The sequence below is a fragment of the Protomyctophum bolini genome (genome assembly GCF_963924005.1).
Source record: "Protomyctophum bolini genome assembly, chromosome: 9".
Taxonomy (NCBI): Eukaryota; Metazoa; Chordata; class Actinopteri; order Myctophiformes; family Myctophidae; genus Protomyctophum; species Protomyctophum bolini.
In genome coordinates, this window is record NC_137870.1 from 12698581 (window position 1) to 12722813 (window position 24233).

General features: G+C 40.8%; 2 long non-coding RNA genes across 2 annotated transcripts; both read left to right on the forward strand.

Moving 5' to 3' along the window:
- Window positions 1-13510: 13510 nt before the first annotated feature.
- On the forward strand, window positions 13511-15759 carry LOC308321703. Its single transcript, XR_013964652.1, has 4 exons — window positions 13511-14863; window positions 15021-15112; window positions 15519-15582; window positions 15732-15759. It is a non-coding gene; the product is annotated as an uncharacterized lncRNA (long non-coding RNA).
- A 381-nt stretch (window positions 15760-16140) lies between these two features.
- LOC308321702 lies at window positions 16141-18666 on the forward strand. The gene is made up of 5 exons (XR_013964651.1): window positions 16141-16192; window positions 16613-16758; window positions 16941-17042; window positions 17456-17542; window positions 18070-18666. It is a non-coding gene; the product is annotated as an uncharacterized lncRNA (long non-coding RNA).
- The last annotated feature ends 5567 nt before the right edge of the window (window positions 18667-24233 follow it).

A 24233-nucleotide genomic window follows, 5' to 3' on the forward strand; every position in this document is an offset into this window, starting at 1 on the left:
CATCATCATCATCATCATCATCATCATCATCCTGACTGGCTGACAGCGAGGAGAGCGCAGGGGAGCGGCTGACGTCACGAAACGGCGTCCGTTCCCCACCGTGCGTTCACTGTGTGTGTGGAAGACCCGCCTCTGGCCAAATGTGATTGGACAGACAGGCAGGCTACTCCAGTACCCCCCCTACCTCCCCTCTCTCTCTCTTTGCCTCTCTCTCTCTCTCTCTCTCTCTCTCTCTCTCTCTCTCTCTCTCTCTCTCTGGAAAAGCGCTATAAGGAAGGAGTAGGACCGATATATAGTTGCCCGGCCACATTATTAACGTCACGTGACGACGAGCAGCACAACACATAGAGGGATGCAGCAGCGGCGACATGCAGAAGCAGCAGCACAGACACAGACATTGTGACAAATAGAAATGAGCTCCACCGGATTGTTGTAGCAGGTTCCGTTTTCTTCCTCCTCTGGGCCTTGGGTTTCTAGGCAAAAAGGCCTCGGTAGAGATAGGCACGCGCGCGGGCCATGAAGATATTGCCCCCCCCCCCCCATGACATTTAATTGCCAACTAATTAGGCTGATGGACGTCACCTGTAGCCAGGCATACCCACACTCACTCGCTCAAACCCTTGCACTCACTCTCCCAGTCACTCACCTGTACCAGCTTTTGGAAGATGACGAACAGGCTGCAATGTGTTTATTTTATTTTATTTTATTTTATTTTATTTTATTTTATTTTATTTTATTTTATTTTATTTTATTTTATATCCGAGGCTATATACTTTTGCGTTGGTCGCCGCCAGATAGCCGCCCTGGCGCACATATATATATAGACATACCTTGTCCGCATGCAGAGAAGCGGACCGGTCACCGGTCTAATGGATGGTGATGGTCTATACCTGTTACTATAGGCTACTGTCAGTCTGAGAGACCCACCTGTGCGCGGAGCTCCCGCCATCACTGCGTGCGCGTCTGTCTGTCTGCGTGGATGTGTGGATGGAGGGATCCTCCTGCGCCGCGAGCTGTCTGACAGAGAGGCTACCCGGGTTTTTTACTGCCTCAATCTCACACACACTCACACACTTGGCACATTATCGCACACACAGAGACTCACGCAAAAAAGTCTCTCTCTCTCTCTCTCTCTCTCTCTCTCTCTCTCTCTCTCTCTCTCTCTCTCTCTCTCTCTCTCCTCTCTCTCTGTCCGGTGCTGTAGTAGGCTACAGAAGATGCGGTGCGTCCACGTCCTCAATAGCTTGCCTATATATCTGCCTCCTCTAGATTCCAGTCAAGGTGACATTGCACTGCCTGTATAGTCAGGCTACACACGCATGCACTCTCCCAGACATACGCACAGCACAGCACACGCACACACAGTCCCTCCGTCCGTGGAGCAGCAGCCAGCCAGCACTGCCAGCAGCAGCTATCACACTATTTCACATCGCCATGTGAAACGCAACGGAGAGCCAGCCTCTCTCCTTTGCTCTTCTCCCGGACACACACAGCCAGATCTACCGCTATGTGTGGAAATACGTGGCAAATTTGAGGCAGATGTATTAAGTCTGCAGTGGAGTGCTGCAGTTCAAAATATTATAGGACTTTTTCGGTAAGGGAGAGCTATTGCCAAAATCATTATTATGCGGCGGCCTAATTAACCAAGGGTCTTCAACAGGGACACAAAAATAAATAAATAAATCCCTAGGCTATAGCATCCCTATTCTGAGGAGAAAAATGCAGATCTACAATCTCACAATGCCTTGTAGATTGTAGATTGGAGCAGACCAAGTAGAGTGAAAGGCCACCTTTGTATTGACAGTTCAACTCAAGTGATTAAAATGACTCTTAACATCCACTGATAATAGGTGCTGTCAAACAAATCTATCTGTATGATAGAAAGTTTAATCTGCAACTCAATTGTATACATCATGTACACTTGTACAGTAGTAGTGTGGTCCTTGCTGCTTCATCTCTCAGTCCTTGGCCTGAAAAACATTGAAGACCCCTGGGCCAAACAATGGCCAGCCTATTTGATTGTTGCATATACTGTATGCCCTGATTGATCTTAACACACTTGTTTGTCTAAAAATGTTTGACAATAATGGAAACAAAGAGAGTAGCCTACCGGCCCCCATGCACGGGCCCTAGCGTGATGTCATTTAGGCTATCTGCGAGTTGCTGCAGCATATGGAAAAAGTGAAGTAGGCTAGCCCATAAGCTGTAAAGCACACAGGCTACGAACATTCTTTAGTTTTTATTAGGTTGGAAGCTATGTGCAGATGTGAGTAAAATTGTGTTCACAGATTTTGTCCTGAAAAGTCTTGCTGCACGGTATTTGGGAGTTGGGATATGGACAATAGCCCCACGCAGGCGTGTATCGCTACATGGTTTTAGGAAGGGTGGGTAAATCAAACAAAAAATAGTAATATATATACAATGCTATACTGGTCTTGTATGTACCGTAACTCCACAATAGGCAGTGGGCACCATGCAATTTCTATTTCTAACAATTCTGTCAAGCTCAAGCAAATAACACATTTATACTGAAAGGATCTTTCTATCCCTCCAGAACAAGGCCATTCTTAGCAGCTGTGACCCACTCACACACACCTGCATTCCCAATAGTAGACTACAGCAATCTGTCTTGTCTAGTGGGCACGAGTTGACTTTTCCTAGGCCTAATTCTGTTTGCCACTAGCCTATCCATGGTTTGAGAGCGTGCTGACCACAGATGTTGGTCTTCTGCCGCCCCCTGTTGATCGGACAATGAAAGAACATCATGTCGTGTGTATCCACTTCGTTTTCCTAATAGAATGATTGTAACGTTTCAAGTATTGACTGATCAGTGTCGTTGGTGCGGCTTTAGCCTATGCTGTCTAATGGCAATGGAGCAGTGTATTCATTTCAACCCTTTTCATATCAAGGTCCATTATTTATTCGGCATTTGAGCCATATAGCATGGACATTGGACCTTGATGATATACAGCAGCAGCCTCTCAGACCCCCCCCCCCCAAAAAAAGAAAAACACAATTGTGTGAAGTGAGGGGCGCTCCTATCATATTGATTGATTGAAATATTTATTAACAGTTTCTTTTCAGAATTACAGTACATTTCAAGCACAACTCAATACAAAGACTGTTAACTGTGAGTGGACGACCCAATAAAGCATTACACTTGTTTACAAGAGGGTCCACCTTGTTCAATTCATCAAAACATTTAGAGACTTACAAATAGACACATACATCATCACATTCCGGCCAATCACAATTGGCGTCCTCGCTTTTCTGCCCTCACTTTTTGAGCCCCTCCTAAATTCAGCTATAGTACTGTAGATTCTTGTCCTAACACAAACATTAAATGCCATTGACAATGAATGGAGAATTTACATCATATGTGTCTGAGCAATTCGGCTTGTATTAAATGCCATTGACAATGAATGGATGATGTACGATGATAAGAGCACCCCTCACCTCACACAGGTGTGATTTTTATTCTCAATTCCGTGCAGGAATACACATCGACACAGAAAGCTGTCTATAGGAGGGGCTGGCACCCCTCAAAAACATTTTCTGTTATCGTTGGCTAAGATTTTGTCCACAATTCCATTCTGTATTGATGTGGTTGTGGTACCAGTTGGTACCATCATGATTATGGACTTATGGTGTTATGGTATACCCTCTGAAAAAACCCGATACTACAGCACTGGTCCATTTGGTTACCAACTCTCCATCATTTAGTTGGGGTTGGGGACCACTTGGAACCCCATCAAGGACCACAGGTGGTCCCCAGACCATTGGTTGAGAACCACTGCTTTAGAGTCTAAACATTAGGCCTACCTGCTGTGCTGCTACACTCGTCTGGTTCATGGCTGACCGCATCACTGTCAAATCTGTCGTGCCAATAATGAAAAATGAATAAGAATTAAAAAGGTAAAGCTCTCATGTAATTTTGCTTAATTAAAGTTGGATTAGTCAGTTAGTCAGTCTGAAAATGAAACGAGACAAATGTATCATGTCCTATCCTTCTGCGAGCTGAACTAAAAGGTCAGCGTACGAGGGCATGTGAATCACTTGGCCCTGAGACTCCTAATTGAATGTAGCTGTGCAAATTCATCTATGTAGATTCTACTGAGAAATGTCATCTGAGGAAGTTGAATGAGTACATCTTCCTCTCGGCCAGATGACTCAGAGGGCTGCTTATGCAATTGCAATCTTTATTTCCACTGTGACATTGAAATGTTTCATTTTGAATGACCGCTTTGATTGCCATAAAGTAATGTTTTTCAGACTAGTATAGCCATGATTAATGGTTCTGTTCATTCTAGTTTTTAGTTTCTAGATTTTTGTGTGTGTGTGTGTGTGTGTGTGTGTGTGTGTGCGTGTGTGTGTGTGTGTGTGTGCGTGTGTGCGTGTGTGTGTGTGTGCGTGCGTGCGTGCGTGCGTGCGTGCGTGTCTCAGCAGCATTTTGTCCATATTCAATTTTCGAATTTTTTAATACAAATTGGTCTTGCTTAGACAGGTTTGTCTTCAGAAAGATAGGCCCTCATTTATCAATCGAGTGTAAAATCTGCCACAGATTCGAGTGCAGGTTTCGTAGTACACCCACGTCGCCACGGCATTTATAAAGTGATCGCAAACAGCTGATCCTTCCTTAATTTCGTTCTCACGTTAATAAATGTGACGGCTGAAATCTATCTGGCACGCCCTATGAAATCAAGCCTCGCCCTCGTTTTTGCGACTGAACACATGTTTACGACCTGTGGGAACCATGGAAACCATGGAAAAAAGGTTTCTCCCGTGCCTTGCCCGCCTCACGCACCTCTCTCACACACACACACACACACACACACACACACACACACACACACGCTGCGCAGAAGCACACGCAACTTGCAAGCCCACTGGTGTCTTGTTAAATAAAGAACGAACACCTGCATGAATTAAATAAAGTTGTAGGCCTACCCTGTCTGTTTTCCTCTCACCTCGCTTGCTTTGCTGTCATGTCCACGCATGCACGCATATACATGACACATCGACATCGCATCGCCATGAATGGAATTAGTTTGTAGGCTGGCCTATATTAATTTTACCCATTCGTGCGCAGTGCACGGCGAAGGCGTGATACTGCGCACTGCTGTGATATTAAAGTCCTGTGGGTGACATGCCTGCATGAGAGATAGGCTATCATGTCGTCAAGGCAGCTCACAATCAACGTTTATGTAGTGATTTGATCATTGATGAACGAATCATAAACATATGGATGAAGGCTTGCCGCTTGCGCTGGTATGTGTTGGCGACGCACGCCGCGGTCCCGTCCTCCCGACCCCCGAAAATGATCTCGCTTTTATCTGAACTGTCAAAACTGTCTAAGCACTTATAAATGGTGAATGATTAAGCCCCTTACGCCTATAGCCTGCTAGTACTTACTACAAATAGGCAAGCTGTATTGTATGCTTGTCATTGTCACTTGGAAATAAAGGCAGTCCATTCATGCCTTTAAAAAAATAATAATATCATAATCGCATATGCCGCATCACCGTGTCCGCATGCGCTCCAAAATCATCTCACAAGTGCGCTCGCATAACAAGTGTTTGATTAAGCACAAACTAATACATTGTAAACATGTTATATTGTTTTTAATTGCGCAATTTTAATTACTTGTAAAGTTGGAAATCTCTCTTTTGTTTTTTACATACACATACCGTTTTATATTAACATTTTAGGAGTGAAAACATATGTTTTGATGCCTGTGACAGTGTCAGCAGTTCAGACAAGGCTGCTCCGCTTGTGTAAGACAGAAAAAAAATGCGTACGCCAGCTGAGGAGCAACCGTGGATTTTCAACGTTGTCACGTTCAATTTCAAGCGTTGGCGGAAATGGTAAATGTCAAAAATGTCGGTAATTTCGGCGTGCACCCATATTTTGGCGTACGCACGGTTGATAAATGAGGGCCATACAGTGTAGACCTAACTTCAGGTATCATCCAGTGCATGACTTTTGGAAACACTCCGGTTCCCATTGAAATGCTCATAGGTAGGATAAAAGTGCAGTGTGACCGTGTGACCTAAGATCAGAAAGGTATTTTGGCCCTAAAACCATTCAAGGCTTTATAAACCAACAGTAGTATAATGAAAGGGTGGCAGAACCTAAAAGAGTCTCATGCAAGTGGGTCAGACTCAGAACCCAAAAGTGTGTTATGATAATGTCTCATCAAAACAACAACTATAACAACAACAACAACAACTACCTGAAATTCAAATATTTCTAAGAAAAAGAAGGGACGTCCAGAAAACAATACCATCTCACAGTTACAGTTTTAACTGGAAACCCATGCAGCATCCATATTCTGGGTGGAACATTAGCCAAAAATAGCAGATGTACAAGCTATTATGTCGGCTACTTTTGGCAAAGAGATTTACATACCTATTGAACTTGTAAGATGTGTGCCATTGACAGATTCCCCCAAAATAAGTTTCCAAATACGTGAGGATTCCTTATTTCAAGGGACAGCTATAGCAACCCGAGACCAAGGTGTGTTATGGAATGCTCTGGTAGCAGGCTAGCTGTCCAAGCACATGTAGCCTACTTTGGTTATTCCATGGCATCATGGGATTTGTTACTGTGTGGTTGGATAGTAGCTTCCTATTCCAGTGTGTGTGTGTGTGTGTGTGTGTGTGTGTGTGTGTGTGTGTGTGTGTGTGTGTGTGTGTGTGTGTGTGTGCGCGTGCATGCGTGCATGTTTGTGTCTGTCTGTATGTGTGTGTGTGTGTGTGTGTGTGTGTGTGTGTGTGTGTTAAAGTAATCTTGGACAGATGCCCGGGCGCTGACTGTGTGAAAACCCACCGTTCCAGCATTGGAGAGACACTTAATGAGCTTTCACATAAATCCATTCCCCTTACCCTTGCTTCCTAAAATGTGTGTGTGCATGTGTGTGTGTGTGTGTGTGTGTGTGTGTGTGTGTGTGTGTGTGTGTGTGTGTGTGTGTGTGTGTGTGTGTGCGCGTGCGTGCGTGCCTGCAATGTGGATGATCTGTATAGGACATAGAGGTTACTCTTCATTTGCACTCATTGGAAGTCATTCTAGATAAATGTATCCATGTATGAGTACTAGGATGGTGAAATAGAATGAGAGGAGGTGCTCTAATAGCCTGGCTAATAAGTCAGACCGAATCAGCCGTTAGTGCTCTAAAGCATTGGTTCCCATTCCCAACCTTTGTTTTTTACTGAAGTACCACCTCAGAAAATATTTGGCTCTCCAAGTACCACCACAATAATGTTAATACAAGGAGCGTATGCCGCCTTTTTGTTCCATTCTTAAGCCAATAATGCTGCTGCTCTGACAAAACTCAGTTTAATCACACAACTGATGATATTTATAATGAGATTAATTCGTTCTAAAATCTTCTATTAACGGCTAGGTGTGCCGTCATGCTGGCTGGATAGCCTTCAACCAATTGCTTGATCAGAACTGAAGAACTACCTGTAGTAATATAAATATTTCATTCCACTTTTGTCTTTTTTCTCCCTTTTTGGGCGACTGCTCTGTGTACCACCAGTGGGGGGCTCAAGTACCACCAGTGGTACTAGTACCAGTGGTTGGGAACCTCTGCTCTAAAGCAAACATGTCACCTGATTTAGCAGAACAGTGGTTTGGAATCTTCTTCTTCTTTTTTTTGCCATGGTGCTCACCGAAGTTTCTTTTGGGTGGATTGGTGAGCAATACCAGAATGTGAAGGAAATTAGGCCAATTCCTTTTACTACATCTGCTCTTCAGCTGTGGCCCAAGCCCTGGCCACGAGAAGAAGCATTGAAGCCAAATGGACACGCTGGCCGATCGTAGTCCCATAGTGCAGTTCGAGCCGAACTGGGCCTATCTACGTCATTGTTGGTGCATTTGTGATGCACACGCACACTGGTGCATACTTCACCAGCTTCCCTGCGTTGGCTGATCTGAGCATGCGGTAGGCTTTGTATAGGGTTCGATCAGACTTGCAAGATATGGGGCCGGGTGTCATACATTTGGTTGCTTTAAATGCCAGCATCAGAGTTTTGCACTAGTGTGGCCAGAATGATAGGCAGGGGCACACATCTAGCTGTGTGTGTGTGTGTGTGTGTGTGTGTGTGTGTGTGTGTGTGTGTGTGTGTGCTTGCGTGTGTGTGTGTGTGTGTGTGTGTGTGTGTGTGTGTGTGTGTGTGTGTGTGTGTGTGTGTGTGTGTGTGTGTGTGTGTGTGTGTGTGTGCGTTTGTGCGCGTTTGTGCATGCATGCGCGCGCGTGAGATCTATTCCTCCTCTATCTGTTTCATTAGTATTTAATGGTGTTGAAATGAGGCCAGTTACATTGGCCCAGTGATTTCATTGTCACCTCAGTCTTCTTGAGCATATTACATCTATTTGCATCACTCAGCAGTACAAGGACACGTTGACATTATTGATCAACTTCTCAAGGTTCTGTCCCTCCCGAGTCCCTCACAGCTCACACTCACACAGACGGACACACACGTGTAATAAGATCAGTAACAGTTCCTCCTGTGTTACTTTAGCATTACACTAGTGTTTATCAAACGTTTTCATGTCACTTAAGGACCCCTACATTGATACTTAAGTTATTACCCTGCAGATGTAACGTTTGATCTGCGTTGTGTTGTGGAATAATGAAGTTCCAAACGACTTCTCTCTTTGTTGACAGTTTAATCTGGTAAAATACACAGACGTATCTGGTCAGCTTCTGTCTGTGTAACATACCCGATCAGCACGTCATGGGCATATTATGCCCATGACTATGTAGAGTAACATGACGAGACATATATTATGTCTCATGTAATGTTACTCTAGATAGTCCGTTCTTTTGTTCCTTAGACTGACACCATAATCAATGAACATGAGATAGATTTCAAGGCAATAACAACACAATGTACCTGGTAAAATACACAGACGTATCTGGTCAGCTTCTGTCTGTGTAACACACCCAATCCTCAGCACGTCTATAACAGAATTAGCAACGTGACCAAGAGCATGTTTTTATAAACAGTTTACAGTTTTGTATGGCAAGATAACTAATTGAAAACATGCACAAAACATCACCACTTTATGTTGGTACAGTTAGCATGTTTAGAATAACCAGTATTCATGACAGTATCACAGTAAACATAGACTCTTGCTGAGGAACACATCTTACCATGGGCATGTCTCATGTTAGACTGACACCTGCACTCTGAACATGGACACCAGTGTTATTCAATGAGGTGCCGCCCACTAACCAATAAGAAATGTCATTACTGATGGAGCAAGTGGACACCCATTTGATGTGTTGCCAGAGACCCCCAAGTGAAGAGCTCTATAGTTGTTAGATTAGATTTAGTGTATAATTCTACAACTGTTGTAAGTGGGGGGAGAAACACATATGATGTGAATAGTCATTTATATACAGTACATTCTACCTTCTAATCTACAGTAGATTAGCTGGTGGAATAAATTATAGGGAAATGTACCGCTTTCATCCTGGGGTTCCTAATTTGTGCATATCATAGCAGTTAACTATGAAACCTTGCGTTTTTTGTCACTCAAAATCCCCATACATGGGGAAAGAATATTGTGCCCAGGTTTCGTGACATCACTATGACATATAGGTCTCGTGACTTTATTTTATTTTTTACATTTATTTAACAGGGACAATACAAAAACCGATGTATCAAGCCAAAAACATGAAACCGTTGAGTTGTACATTAGCCTCGGTCCCAGGCTTACTTATCTGCGAAAAGAAAGGTTGTACATAGGGTTTATAGCCAAAGCTAATTTGCAACCCCTGTCCCTGGTTAGGCCTTACAAAAAAACGACCTCTACTAAAAACAATCGTTTACAAAAAATACATGCAGATGTATCTAATCTAATAATATACCAGTAAGACGCGGGAAGCGAACGCAGCTCGTACATATTTGGGTGTTTGGACGTATAGCTGCTTTGGGGACTCCTTATATGGTTATGGCTGAGTCATGGTGGACGTATAGCTGCTTTGGGGACTCCTTATATGGTTATGGCTGAGTCATGGTGACGTAATCACTCAGCTCCATATATGGGCACAAAAGCGGGACAGACAGACACACAGACAGACATGATCTGCTAGGTCTCATAGTAAGTGCTCATTGCGTTCGCAATCACTGCTTTCGCAATCACTGCGTTCGCAATCACTGCGTTCGCAACTATACTAATAATATTTTACAACAAACTTAAAATACGCATTACATTGACCTATAAAACAAAGTCAGAATGTAAGTGCTGTTATTAAAAATACTAAAATAGCTAAAATACAAGTTCATAAAGCATAATTCATAATACTTTCATAATGATGTACAATAAATATGTGGTTCATAATTGATTTCATATGAGGTTAAAAATGTAAACATGATGTGATGATAACTTTCTGAGGCAGAACCAAGTTCCTTGTCTTGTCAGTAGCAACACTGGACCATGATTGATTGACTGATTGATGCATGATTGCATGGCATTGCACACAGGTGGTACAAACTTTGTCTCACTGGTCTGCATGAAGGAAGCAGCACACACTGTTTAGTGTGTTACAAACTTTAAAGTAAGAAAGATGTCTAAAGACAGACTTTGGCTGCCAGAAATATGTTTCTGTCATTATTTTGTTTTATTTCACATTATATTGGGAAAGGTAATTTGGAATTGCGTCACGTCCGGTGCCATGTCCTTATTTGGTGTTGAACCAGCGATGGCTCACAACATTGTTTGTCAAGCCTCCGTGTAGACGGAAGGACATGAATTGTTTGAGAGAAGCGTGTCATTAACCAAGGTTTGTTTGTTTGTTTCTGAACCTATGTTTTACGTTCTTTGTCAACATTTAAGGTGTATGTTTGATTTGTATATGAGTTTAATTGATGCGATTTGTTTTTGTTACAGTTTGACGTTTGTTGTTGTTCATATGGGTTTCGTTTCCTGTCATTCCATTCCCTTCATTCCCCTTATGCAGCCAGTGAGGTAAATCCATGTGTTCATGATGTATGCATTATATTGCCATGTTCGTTATGTCTATGTGCTTAAGTTTTTTCATGTACTGATCGTTGTTTATTCATTGTGTGTTCATCAGTTTTGACGTTGGTCTATTGAGAGAGTGAGAGCTCAATAAAATCATCAGTAAACAGAAACGACTGACTCGTTCATGGAGGGAGTGACACAGACGGTCAGAAGGACATTCAAAGGACTGTATGAAACTCAACAAGAACGAAGAACCTCTTTACACGACAAGCGGCCAACGAGGTATTCTATATTTAGATTAGCATTTGTTGTGTCGTTTGTTTGATGGGCACATTCACCTGCGCATCGCGCATTTCTTTGTATTTTCATTTGGTCATTTGGAAAAAAAGAAGTTGATGTTTTCACTGGTAGCCAGTGTTGGGGAAGTTACTTTGAAAGCGTAGCTTGTAAAGCTACAAGTAGCTCACCATGGCAGTAGCTTGATCAAGCTACATAGCTACCCCTGGAGAAATGTAGCTTGTAAAGCTACAGCTACATGGAAAAAGTAGCTCAGCTACTTTATATTTTTCAGCGTTAAATTGAGAATGTACATGCGGTGCATATGAAACAAAATATAATATCCTACAAAAAAGTCACATGCCACGATGCCAGCTGAAATATGCCTCTCAACAGTTTTATTAAAAAAAATTAAAAAAATAAAAAAGACTTAGAGACTTACACAAATAAAAGAGGATCTGTTGAGGATACTGTGTGTTATACATGGCATTTAATCGTCAATGTTAACACATCTTAACTGTAAAAAAAGAGACCCTTGTATAATGAGAACTACACCTACATTATAACTAAACAACTGTTACATGATGACATTTGATCGTCAACATTTGAAGACCCCTGTTCTAGACAGATTTTCCCCCATTAAAGAAAGGATAAAACAAACCAATTGTTGAGAATGTTATTAAAACGGGCATAGTCTTTACAGTCACACAAATAAAAGAGGATCTGTTGAGGATACTGTGTGTTTAAATGGCATTTGATCGTCAATGTTAACACATCTTAACTGTGAAAATAATAATAAAGGTCTCTTGATAGCCACACCTATAAATAAATCTTAACTTAACACAACCTAAACTGTAACTTAACTGTAAAAGAAAGTTGGGCCTATATTTTTTTATATGCCAGGGCAGAACCGTTTGTTGACGCGACACATGAGCAGTCTCTCAAAGTTCTTATCGGATAAGCGGTTGCGTTTGGCACTGAAAATGTCCTTGCCAACACTGAAAAGCCGCTCACATGCGGCACTGGATGGGACACCACTGTTGAACTTGTGGTGTTCTAGTGGGGGGGTTGTTCTAGTACAAGCATTAACACAGCAACCAATGGTCAAAATGAATATATTTATTTCATGTTATTGCCCAAAATTGTAGCTTGTAACTTGAGTAGCTAAGCTACCAAAAATTACCCAAAAAGTAGCTGAGCTACTTGACGAGGTACACCAATATGAATGTAGCTAAGCTACCACAAGCTACAGCAAAATGTAGCTAAGCTACGTAGCTCAGCTACATGTAGCTTAATACTCCCCAACACTGCTGGTAGCCTACTTTGGGTAGACAGAATTGCGTTGGGGGGGGACTGTCGCGGCCGAGCGGAGCGACACAGATTTCAACAGCTCGCACAAACAAGAAAGGAAAGAAAGAAAGAAAAGTACTTTATTTGTTTATTGAACCCTGCGCTAGTCTGTTTTTTGAGCCCTTTATTTAGTTTATGTCTGGAGCCTGTTCTTGTTTTGTTTGCCCCGTCTAATTTGTCTTATTAGCCAGAGATCCTTTTAAAATGTTTCTAGCTTCTGATGTCTTTCTTTCTTTCTAGATGTAGATGGAGATGACCGTAGATGCTGCTAGAACACTGAACCTGGTCTCCTGTGTGAACCTGCTAAGATGTCCATGTGGACATTATGAGTGTTTGTATAGAGAGAAGCATGGCGGAAGAGCTTTGCATATATCAGTCGTTTCTTGCTGCTGCCAAAGTCAAATTGTGATATCTGTAGTGTTTAGTTCATGGCCGCTTATGAGATGTAGATATAAGTACACCTGACTGGTGGAATAGCCTTGTGATATATACTGGGTGTGCTCACAAAACAAACAAACAAAAGCTGTACAAAATGCCACAAACTCACTAAAAGTCCGACAGTCAGTGTTGGATATTGTCCAACTCCTAATTGCCGATATCAACAGATACCGATATATATATATATATATTATATGCAGGCTTTTTCCAGTGGTGGAAACATAACTAAAACTTTTTACTTAAATAAAAGTAGGCAATACTGCAATATAGAAATACTCCGTTACAATTCAACATGTACTTGAGTAAAGGTACAAAGGTTTTGCTATAAAACGTACTTAAAATACCAAAAGTAATTATTAATAATTACTCATTATGCAAAATGTCTCATCTAAAATGATCTAATCTCTCTCAAGCTCACATGTGTCGTATTGTGAGCTTGTAGATGTTTTAATGTAAAATAATAAATAAAGTAAAATTAAGGGTTAGGGTTTTTCATTTTTAATGCCTTTATCGGCCGATAATATCGGACATCCCTAACAAACATATATCAAACGTGTCAATACATTTCAAAGAATGCCACAAGTGGCACTAAAACTTCACCAATAAATAAAGAAACATCCACATGTTCCATAAATTAAATGCCACAAAGGTTTGCCGAAAAAATGAAGAAATTACAAAAAATAAGTTTCTTAAACATCTTCTGCCGTATGTCCATAGAACTTCAGCTCTGTTGCAGCAAGCCAGTACAATGTGTCATTGTCTAGGTCACCTAAGCCACGATCACCATTCGGTGGCCGGTATTTGGGGCAAATGGTCATTACGTGTTCCACAGTCTGTAGTGGATCCTCGCATTCACAGTGGGCACTGTCGGAGATGTCCCACTTCTGCTGCGAGGGTTGTCCACTCCTTGCAGGGGAGGTGCTGGCAAAGAACATATTTGGGGTCCTCGATGTATTCCACTGGTCCCTCTGTCTTGCCTTCACCCAGGATGCCTTGGAGGTGTCAGCTGGTGTTGTGTGGAGCAGTTCCTGGGCCTGTGTGGCAAAGGGGCACAGTGACTTGAGGCACGTGTGCTGTGGCAAAGGTCGCCGTGACTTGGTGTGTGTGTGTGTGTGTGTGTGTGTTGTGGCAAAGGGCACCGTGACTTGAGGCACGTGTGCTGTGGTGTCTCTGACGACCTTGTGGAGGAGATGGCTGGGATTCACTCAGCTGTGCCTTCCCGGTGAGGGCCAGCGTGGCTGCTTCTCGTCTGACCTCTGTTGGAGTGATTCCAGCGAGAACAGGAAGGCAGTTTGTTTGGGGTGGCCCATCCGGTGTTGAGGGCAGCATCCAGCTTCTTGACATGAGAGCTACGGCTCCAGACTGGGACACAGTACTCGGGTCGTCTGCATAGCCATACTTCATTGATGTTGTTGCAGGGAGGTCATGGATGTAGTTAGTGTTGAACAGCAGTTACTGGTGTGGAACCGAAAAGCTTCACAAACATGCCAAAAAATTCTAGTTTTGAACCTTTTTAATCTAGTTTATTTTCAAATAAATTAGTTTTTACTGTTTTGTGAAGCAACTTTGGGTACCTTGAAAAGTGCTATATAAATTGTATGTATTATAAAAAAACAGACACACAGCAATTGTCGCCACACAGACATCACAAATTCCTATTGGCAGCAGCAACAAGTGAGTGATGTGCAAAGCTATTAGACTATAACCATAATGTCTTCATTCCAGATGCTGCGAGGCTCAACCGGAGCCCCTACAGGTGGACATCTGCTGTTCTCGCTGTCCATGGATGAATCTGCATGGGGGGCTCTGAAGGCGGCTCAAAGTAAGAAACCACTTAGACTTTTCTATTACTGTGAGTGGTATGGTCGGCTTCTGTTTTAAATGTTCTCTATACATTTTGTGTATGATGTGAAAGGACACAATGTAAGTATATCTGGCTCTTGGTCACTTAAATTCATCTTTCGTTCTTTCTTTCTTAGGGTGGATGGGTCGTGGTAGACGTCGTGGAAGGACAGAGATCCGTTCCAAAGCTTTCCTCCCGGGCGTTTCCTCTGAGGACTTCTGATGAGCTGTGAGTAGGAATATTTCTTGTTGGGATGGATATCTGTTGTACTGTTATGGTACGAAGTATAGCATGGCAGTATGATTCCTCCTAGTGGCACTGGTTGAATGTCTGTCAGCTCTCCAAGCGAATCAAAGTCTTAATGACACTTTTTTTTTAACCACTTCAACCCCAGCATCTCTATTCTGGGGGGAGCGTTCAGCCAAATTAGCAGATCTACAAGCTCACACCGCATTGCAATGTGTTGTGAGCTTGTAGATCTGCTATGTTTGGCAAATTAATTTGTGTAGAGTGAAATCGGAGGATATACCAAATGCTCTCTTTAAAGGTCTGTTTTATCAAATCTTTAGAGGGTTTAAGTGGTTCTGAATATGCAGCTCAACAAAAGCTAATTTAGTCCTTATTTCTTTCTTAGGACGGAGATCTGTGTAGATGCCGGAGGACTTCGGACCTGGGCCTGCCCGGTGAGGAACCGCACGGTAAGAACCGCTCTAGGCCTTTCACGATTATGAGGTTTCTTTTTACTGGACGACTATTGTCGCTCAAATAAATTGCAATTAAAAATGATGTGCGAAGCTCTTTTCTATGAAGCCATTCATAGACTATAACGGCCATGTCTTTCTTCCAGATGTACTGCAGGTCTCTCCAGGAATCTGCATTCCTCTGAAGACAACTCAAAGTAAGACCCTGTTAGGCCTGTCAAAAAGAACCCTAACTGAAACGTTTATTACTGTAAGTGATATGTTTAGCTTCTGCTTAAATGTTCTCTATAAATAAAAGTTTTATGTATATATGTTGTGACAGGATAGAATATATATCTGGCTCTTGGTCACTCTAATCAATCTTTCTTTGTTAGGATGAAGATCGCGGTAGACGTCGCTGGAACACGGCTGCTGGACAGGGAGTGCACACACACACGCACACACACACACACACACACACACAGAAAGGCTAATTTGGTGTGTGTGTTTTTTTTTCTTTGTTAGAATGGAGATATCGATAGACGATCTGATGTTCCCTGGACAGAGATCCCTTCCCCCCCCCCCCCCCCCCCCCCCCCGGGGCTTCCTCAGAGGACTCTGATGAGCTGTGAGTAGGAATAGTTCTTGCTTGTTTCTGAGGATGGATAACTGCTTTTGTACTGTTATGGTATGAAGAATGGCATCATTTACAGTAATCCAAATGTTGTAAATATTTTAGGATAAATCTAAATGACTCTGCACAATAGTTTGAGAGTCAATATCTCATATCATGATCGTGCCTCTTGGTCTTTGTAACAACTTGAATACAAATTACAAAAGATGTTGAGGACTGTACATGTGTTGATACCTCCTAGTGGCACTCTGGTTGAATGTCTGTCAGCTTTCCAAGCTAATCAAAGTCTTTGACACTTTTGTTAACTACTTCAACCCCAGCATCCCTATTCCGTTCAGCAAAAATAGCAGATCTACAAGCTCACACTGCAACGTGTTGTGAGCTTGTAGAGCTAATGGTTTCTTTCTCTCTCAGGATGGAGATCATAGACACAGCTGGAGGCTGGAGCCTCTAGAGATGGAGATCTGCAGGTCTGTCCATGGATGGGAGGACGGCGGACGGAGATCTGGGTAGACGCTGGAGGACTTCGGACCTCTGCCTTCTCAGTGAGGAACTCAACGGTACGAACCGCTTTAGGGTTAGGGCTTTTTTAGGTTTCGTAAAAAGCCAATAATCGTCCGTTGCCGATAATTGGTCGATCCCTATTCTTAAACGTTACTGTAAGTGCATGTCTATGTTGTGACAGGACACGCACGCACACAGCAAAGCTAATTTGGGGTGTGTGTCTTTCGTTCTTTGTTAGAATGGAGATCTCAGCCGATGCCCGAGATCCGAAGCTTTCCCTGGGTGTTTCCGCTGAGGACTTCTGGGTCGCTGGGAGGCTCGGACGGAGCTAGAAGATTCGGTAGATGCCACTGGAACCTGTTTAGGCCTGTCAGAATTTAAGGTTTTATAATGTCGCTCAAATAAATTACAAGTAACAATTTAATTGCGTCATACTAACATTCTAAATAAAACTTTGGCTTTTGTAGGCTTTGTAAACAAAAAGCTGCACATGGCATAATTCAATAACTTTATACACTAAAAAAAGAAGTAAATTACAAAGTGACATATTTAGAGCTTGTAGATCGGTTGCTTGCATTATTTCTTTAAAATGTTTGACAATATATGAACATTTTCAACATGGAGACGATTATGACTCTAAAAAAGTATCTCAAATACTTGGCGATTAGGTAATTGTGACAGGCCTAAATCCTTCTAGTTGTGTTTTTTTATATGTTGTGTAATCAGTTAGGGTTGACTATAGACTTTTTTTAGGAACAAGATCATCATGCCGGTGAAGAGCACGTTTCTAGCCGATGGAGCAACTATTTCTGATCACCTTTGGAGTTACATCACAGCAAGGTAACTATACAACACACGCACACACACTATGATCATGACATGACATCAGCTTGTGACTGCAACTTGTTCCTGTTCGCAGATGACTCGGCACTGCTAGTCTCGGACAGGAACAAACTGCAAGTTGAAAAGGCCCTCAGCTCTGAACTCGGTAGAATCTGCACCTGGCTCGCTGATAACAAACTATCTTTACACCTGGGAAAAACTGAATCCATTCTCTTTGGATATAATAGTAATCTCAGCATCTTGGTTAGAGTTGGTGACAATGTTATCACACGTAAAGATGAAATTACCTACCTAGGTTCCATCCATACGTCCTTGTACGTCTCTAAATGTTTTGATGAATTGAACATGGTGGACCCTCTTGTAAACAAGTGTAATGCTTAATTGGGTTGTCCACTTACAGTTAACAGTCTTTGTATTGAGTTTGTGCTTGACATGTACTGTAATTCTGCAAACTGTTAATAAATATTTCAATCAATATTGTTTTATGAACAAAGTAGTAATGAGCATTTCTTTCTTTTCTTTAGGACGTTGCTGGTCTCCTGTGTGGCTCCATCTGGAGGTCACCAGGGTTCTGAGTCACTCAGATCCTGACTGGTAGTGGTGATATGTAGATGTGATCAATCAGGGCTCTAAACAATAAAATAATAAACCAATATAAATAACTAGATAATAATATAAATAAATGGATAAAACGAACGATAAAAAAAATAGATTATAGTAAAATAAAAGTAAATTAAAATTAGTAATACATAAAATAAAATTAGTAATAGCATAGTAATGCATAAAATAAATATAATTAGTAATATAGACAATAATACATAACATAACTTAAATTATCAATATAGTAATGCATACAATTAGTAATAACAGTAATACATAAAATAAATAAATGCATAAAAAATAAAATTAGTAATAACAGTAATACATAAAACAAATACAATTTGTAATGCATGAAGTAAAATTAGTAATAACATAGTAATACATCAAATAAATACAATTAGTAATATAGTTATACATAAAATTAGTAATAACATAGTAATATATAAAATACAATTAATACATAAAATAAATTCAATTACTTTGTGTTATAAGAATGACTTAAAAAAACCAAACAAAAATCAATCACATCTACATATCACAACCAGGCTATATTGCCAGCAGGCAGGTGGACTGTAGACTCACTACAGCTGTCACAATGTGGTATACTTTGTTTTGACCCAACTGGCCTCCAAGGAGAGGCGAGCATGGAGCCGGACATCTGATGATACACGAGGGAAGACGCCATAGTCAAAAAAAATTGTAATAAAAGTAATATGTTTCATGTTGATTGTAATTTATGCATGATGCCATATATCTGTAAATATTCATTCTTTTCTTGTTAATAAATTATTGCATTTATACCCGGGTGTCCGTTATGTGTCCATTACCCTTAGATCGCGCCGCCGCAGATTTATTTATTTCCCAAATGGTCTAAAAATGAGTTATTTAGCATACTTTTACCAATGAATTAGCCTATACACAGACAACGACTGATTAGCCTATTTTGGACGATATGGGTCTTTTCTCGAGTCAGTGTGTAGTCTCACTATACTCTGATGAGAAGAATGCCCAATAAATGCCCGTTTTTAAAGAAGCGACCTGTGTCGTCAATGTTGTCATTGTTGTGAGAAGAGCTACACAGAAACTTACATTACATGTGAGCACAGTTGATTTGATTTGTTTTTGTGTGTACTTGGTGCCATCTAGTGGAACAAAATAGGCTAAAGCAGTAATTCTCAAACTTTTGTATACCAAGGACCCCTGGCCAAATTGGCTGGGAACTATATCTGAATAGGTATTGTCTTTTGTGCCAGCCAGGAAAGTACTTCTCAAAAGTGGCATATCTAGCCTGCTATTTTTGAATATAATGAATAATCAAACAAATAATCAACAAAGATTGACAAAGAGTTTAAATCAGTTTTTCAACCATTCTCATTATCTCATAAAAAAAAAGGCCTTTGGCCAAAGGCCTTTATTTTTTTATTCCCACGCGACCCGTCGCTTCTTGTCCTCCGGGTGTCTTACTGGTTGGATAAGAGTTTGTCCACAATTTCATGCCTATTGACGAGAACGGGCAAACTCAAAATAACAATTATTCTATATTATCTAATCGTGTAGACTATTTGTAAATGAAGTAATGCAGATGTTTAACACTCTTGAGAGTAAGAGTTAAAGACCTATGAGGATCCATTTGGTTACCAACTCTCCATTTAGCTGAGGACTACCTGGAATCCCCTCAAGGACCACTGGTCCCCAGACCGCAGGTTGAGAACCACTCGTTCAAATGATTGTGATTTGTGATGCTGCTGTATTAATTTCAATTCAATTCAAAGGGTTTTATTGGCATGAGAACACATACGTTTTACATTGCCGTATGTGTCTCTGTCTTGGTACAATGGACAGATGGTTAGAAGTGTAGCTCGGTTTCCACTTCATTTTGTGTGCAGTGGGTGCATAGTCTGTTTTCTCTCGGGATACAGGTCTGCCTATGACAGCTCAGTATTAACATATTTAGCTGGGGACCCCCCCAGCAAAAAAATCTAATCTACTCCACACCTGTACTCCATAGCCATTCCACTTGCCCAAATGTGTCCAAATGTGCTGACCTCATCACATTTGGGCACATTTGGGCAAGTGGCTATGGCTGTTTTTAGCCCAAGGAGTGTTTTTTGTGGAAAACTAAGAATCATGAAAACCCCCTAGTTTGACACATTACATGCTTCTTAAATCAAAAAATAAATATCTTATTTTAGCATAATTAAAATTTGATTTTTTTACTATCTTTTTTTTTTTTAACCAAAATGTGTATAATACTCAATTTCTAATGTTATTTGGATGACCCTAAGGATCATAAAAAACCTTGAACGATTACTATAGATTGACTGGCCTAAATAGTATACTAGGTAAGGTTTGTGTGCTTAATATTAAGTGGGGGGGTGTCAACATGCTGTATTTACAGCTGATGGCGCTATTGTTCAATGTTTGGTATTTACACAACTGGAGCATTAGCCATAGAGATGTAGTAGGCTTAGGGGCTGTATTTTACGTGTCTTAAGTACCAGGTCTTATTACTTAACTTAAGACCTGGAGGCGTGATCAATGCCATTTGGCTATTCTGAGTGGCCAAAGAGCATTGACCATGCCTCCAGGTCTTAAGTTAAGTAAGACCTGGTATGTAAGACACGCAAAATACAGCCCCTAGTGTAGGAACTCATCTAAAGGTCAACATACTCTGTTTACCTGTATATTTGAAGTAGGCCTACAGTATAGTACAGAGTTACCATTTGACAGAGTAAGATTGTATTCACCTTTTGACTAGTATTCTAACTAATTAATTCTGACAGTTATATTTAAAACATGAATTTCATGAAGACTTTTGAGCATCAATATCGCCATGAATAATTCTTACATTGTATTTCTATATGTTATAATTATATAATCTCACTAAAACATACTATTTCCATTTAAACAAGTAGTCTCACAACTAACTATCATTTTTTTTCCTAATAATATAATTATCTATTATCACAATTACTTTTATTTCCAGTAAGTACTGTACGCATTGCTGTTAGTCCCTTGTTCTCCCTGTTCACATCACTGAATAGACATCCGGCAGCGGCAGCCATCTTGTGGAGGGACAGTAATCATGATAGTCATGTCAGATGATATTTCTTTATCACTCTTGAGTTTGTTTGTTTGTTTGTTCAGCACTAGTGTGGGTCTGGGTACTGTGGGAAAGTTCCCTCTGATTGGTTCTACCAATACATGATGACACTTATTTCCCCTGTGCATCTAGAGAGCTATCTGAGGATACAATGAGCATATTGAAAATCGTTCATAAAATGTCTCTCTATGGTTTCTTTCTTTTTTCTTATGTTGGTGTATTTTGTGCCCAAAAGTATTTGCTTAATAAGTTGCTCCTTGCACCAATACCAATAGTGGAATTCCATTGATATTGCATTTCTTAAATTCTTCTTTATTTTATATGCATTCATCTGCAAAATAAAAGTAAAATTAATTATCAGAGAACGTTATTCTACACACATTTGTAAGCTTCTGGCTTGACTCTCCTCACAAAGCACAATAAATGCAGAGGAAATGTCCTTGGTATTTAGAAAACAACTGTGGCACGAGACTACATGGACTAAATGTAAATCTCTTCATGCTTTCAACATTTATAACTACACTATAAAATAAATTGTTTCCAAGGAAAATAAAATATAATATATTCCCCATTTTTGGCAAAGAATAATGGCAAGGTGTTGTTTAGAGTTCCTTTTCAGTAACACTGACAACATAATTGTAATTGTTATTATTTCTATACTGTAGCATTTTCCTCAAAACATCACAGCACACTGGACAAAATATTGATCGGCTGTATCATATTGTGTTGCCTGGAAAGCCAACACAGTCAGAAACATGAGATAGTATAACCTTTCTTGGTCAAACGGCAAACGATATAATTATATCAGTGTCTGAAAATAAGTGATTATTGTTTTAATAGTCAGATAATCCTGCAAAGAAAACAAACCAAATGAGATCCATGGAGCAGTATAATCCCTGCTGGACAAAAAAGGGAGAAAAGTGTAACATTGTTTGTAAACACTGAAGAAGGATGAGATTTTTAGCTTGTCCTTATGGTTGCAGGCCTGCAGTTGATTGAGGCTATTTGTTTTACAAGCCAATATTGTTTACTTCTGAAATTCTCCAGTTCTATCCATGCCTACTGGTGGTGAATGCGGTCCTCCAGAATCTACTTGTAACCAGTGATGTAAACTAAAGTACTTTTATGTGTATATTTGAAAAAGTTGTGAAATGGGTACTTTCTACTTTAGGCACTTTACGTACATTTTGATAGCAATACTTTTGTACTTTTACTCAAGTGAAAAAGCCACCACTCATCTGCCGATATACTTAGTTTCTTATGCTGCACTCACAAAAGTTTAGATATGATAAAACGAAGAATCGAGGCCCCACACACTCAAATCTGTGCACACTTTTTTTTTGAAGCTTTCGGTCTATTGACCTTTTTCAGGCACCTTTTTACTCAAGTAAAAGTTTAATTCTGGACTTTTACAGTATTTCTACATTGCCGCTTTGATACTTTTACGTAAGTAAAATATGTGGGTATACGTTTTCCACCACTGCTTGCAACCAAGTAGGCCTATCAATATGTCACACAGAGTCAGGCAAAGTTGTTGGTTCCTGGCTGTAATGCAGCGGGGTCGAGTTGCACATAATATGCACATGAAACATAATCATCTCTATGAGGTCTTTAAGGTTGTTGTTTCAAATCCCTGACCTGGCTGCAGGAATAGATCTTATTGACCGACTACTCTCATCTTCAACAGAAATGCCCTTGAGCAAGGCACATATACCTTCCAATGGATTTGTTGAGCTTGTCAGTGAGCAACAGAACATTCATTATAAAATATATCAATTATAAAATGTCTGCCTGTTTCCATTTCAGAGCACACATACAGGCAGGCTTGGTGCATATAGCATTGAGATACACAAGGGATGTAATGTGTACATATAAGCCAAGTCAACAAAGACAGACACAAAAGGTCAACTAGAAAAGTGCACTCCTCAGAGCGCAGATGTCCACCAGGCTGGTTGCCATCAGGACACGATTTATACAGATGGTGCAACTTTTCATGTTTGTGGTGCAAGCTTTTGGAAGTGTGCTTCTCAACATGTGATTCCTATTTTGGGATGCTCCTCTTTCATCAAAAGAACAATAATTTCAGCCACCACAACCAGGGAAGTGTGTTTTTCGATGAGTCTCTAACATGATGAGTTTGGGGTGTCTGGGGTGCACCCCTTCAACCTTTAGTGATTATCTGAAACTGATGACTGATTGTCATGATCGATTACATGTCCTCACTGCCATATCCCCAATTATTTTACTAAGACTTGAGTAAATAATAATAATAATGCTGCGTTCACATGGGCAGATGCAAAAGGTAGACAGGTATTTGTAGCTTTGAATATTTGTAGCTGAAGTTGAAACCAGCCAATCTTCTTTGTAGCTTTTGCAGTCGGATGCATCATTGTTGACCGAGCTACACCAGGCTTTTCAGTGCGTGTTTACGCGAATACGGCACGCGCACATGCACTTGTGCGCATACGTGTGTGTGTACCATATATGTATACATATGTATGTATGTACTGTATGTATGTAGCCAGATCTTGTTCGCAGCATAGCTTGAAAACAATTAACCGTAGGACGTGTTGTAGCCTAGACTCAACCAACACAGCAGTATATGGCCTGTAGTCTATTGTGAGGGGGGGGGGTTGAAGGGGTAGATGTTAGCACTCTTGTCAGATCTTGTACTGTATAAACAGAGATTCACAGCCAGGGCAGAGGGTGTTGTGTTTCTTTAACACTTTGTTGCTGTCAGGGTGGGAAACCTCATATTATGTCCAAATCTTATTTTTCAGGATTCAAAACTCAAAAACAGAAGATGACGATGTACAGCTCACACGTGTTGTTAACTTGTACTATATTTTTGCTACTTTTGTGACACGTGAGACGAAGTAGCTGGTCCATGTGACGTCCATTAATATACTTTGTCCTGTCTATAAATAAAGTATAATAAAGTAAAAAGTTAAGTAAAAAAAACTAATAGGAAAACAAAAATAAATG